Genomic DNA, 2,454 nt, shown 5'->3' on the forward strand with positions numbered 1-2,454 from the left:
AGGAGTTGTCGCCCGTGATCACGAAGGCGCGTGGTCACCTCCTCCACTACCTCGGAGTAGGGTTGTAAGAAAAGTTCGAGGCTCGTGAGCCGCTCAAGTTCGACTCGAAAAAAAATCAAACGAGTATGAGCACTTTATGTAGCTCGGTTGAGAAACAAGCTGATCTTGAGCTAGCACTCGCTCGCTTGATTTTAGCTCGATAACTCGATATCGTATAAGTATAACCTTTATGTCTATTACAAAGACTTAGGATCATTTATTGCTATATATGTTGTGTATGATTTTTTTCTTTCTTTATTTTACCTACTAGCAAACAAGAAAATTAAACATGAAGAAAAATTAGTCTCAATATAATATGATACGTGGCCAACCATGCGTTCAATATCTTGCAATTCTGGCCAAGTCTGAGGGCAGACTGATCTTCATTCTCTTTTTCTGCTAGCTCATCCACAATCTTTTGTTATTAATTACTAGCCTTCCATTGAGAAAGAATAAGTCGAATTCTATAGTGATTTTTTTATGTCGTGGCTTATTTTTTTAATATTTGCCTTAAATTATTTTAAAACGCATCTTATTTAGCTCGAGATTGACTCGAGATCGTTACAAGCTGAGCACAAGCTGCTTTTCACAGCTCGACCCTGAGCTTCGCTTATTTTGAGCTCGCTCGAATTTTAGTGTGAATTGAGCTGAATCTAGTCCAGCTCGCTCGAACTCGACTCGTTTGTAGCCCTATCTCGGAGGAGGTGGTTACGGCGGTGCCTTTGGCTCGAGGGCCGTCGCATCCGAGGCAGAGCGCGCGACGAGCGGCAGGGGAGGTATGACCGATGCAATGCCGGTCGCCCCTCCATGTTCGCCAAGACCGACGTGGTGCCGGAATGGGCCCGCAACGACCCATACCTCACCGTTGTGTGGGCGCTCGATCGTTCCGTCACCACTGCGAAGACGGCAGCCAGGCATCGTCGCCGCCTTGACAACGAGCTCATGAAGATCGGCGAGGAGTGGTCGCCTAGCGGCGGCTCCGCCAACGCTGGCAGGGACAAGGCCGCCACCGTGGCCCCGCCGGCGCCACCGGCAGTGTCCAAGGTGAGCAGGGCAGTCGCCGGACAAAGCTGTCGCGACCCTCTGACGGCCTTGCGCCGCTGCAGGGACAACGACCACGATGGCATGGATGACGAGGACGGTGTGACAGGACAGGGCGGCCACGCAGTACGAGGTGGTCGTTTGATAAGGGTTTATGTTTTTTTATAGTTTTTAGTAAAACGATTGGGAAATTGTACGTTTATGTAAATTATGTCTAAACTTTAATGAAATTCGTTGTGTTTACATGAATTTCGTTCGGTAAATTTAAAAAAGGTAATTGAAATGTATGAGGACAGCGTTGGATGCTGGCTCGCACATCAGTGTTCACGGATTGGTTTCGTTCGCGTACAGATGGCCGAACAAATTTGCGGCTCGCACGATTAGAGCAAGTATAATAGAACTGAGTCAGCGGGCTACAAGGAATAAACTAGTATATTTCTACTTAGAGTAAGTATAATAATGCCTAGTCAGCTGGCTACAAGCTGTTCCACCTCAGACAAAGTCCAGCTGGAGGGAAGAGAAGACAGGAGAGAGAAGGGAGCGGGCGCTCCGTGAGTCGCCGGCTGTAGCGCAAGGCTCGAGACAAATAAACTGCATGCAAGGGCTTAAACTAGCGCAGCTTCCTCCTGTCCAATCAATTGCATTTTTCTCTTTGCCATGCATGTAGACATTAATTACTATAGCTAATGCCTACAGCCAGCTTTGTTATACGAGAGTTCTTTCTTGGTGGCTACAAGTGACCTGGCATTCATATAGAGCCCGTTGCCGGCTCTTCTATTAACCATGCTCTTAGTTGGAGGAAAGAGAAGAGGAGAGAGAAGATAAGCGGGTTCTTTGTGAAGAGCAACTCTAGCACGTGCTCCTAGGCACTTTGGGAGAATGAAAGGTGGACCACATAATAAAAAAGTAATACATTCTTTTGATCTACTATGGGGGTGTTTGGTTCAGGGACTTTTTAGTCTCAGAGACTAGAAAAAGTCCCTAAAAAGTCCCTAGGGACCAAACGGGAGGGACTTTTTTTACAGGGACTAGAAAAAGACTCTACTAGAGAGTCTTTTTTATTAGTCCCTGGGACTAGAAAAAGTCTTAGGACTTCTGAACCAAACACCCCCTATTGTATATGTTGACTACTATAAGACTAACCACAGTGGGAGTAACTTCATCAGTAATATCGAGTCCAACTCAGCAAAATTGCTTATGTGGCAGTGAGTTAATGAGGAGAGAGATAGTTATATTAACTTTACTGTAACATCACATGTCCCAATGCAATATGAGTCTATAACCTAATAAATGAAGTTTTGCATGTTACCACACTTATGTTACTGGTAGTAACATAGTTTAGGGATATATGTATATTACTATAGTGTATGTTAC

The sequence above is a fragment of the Triticum aestivum genome, chromosome 1D (assembly GCF_018294505.1).
Source record: "Triticum aestivum cultivar Chinese Spring chromosome 1D, IWGSC CS RefSeq v2.1, whole genome shotgun sequence".
Taxonomy (NCBI): domain Eukaryota; kingdom Viridiplantae; phylum Streptophyta; class Magnoliopsida; order Poales; family Poaceae; genus Triticum; species Triticum aestivum.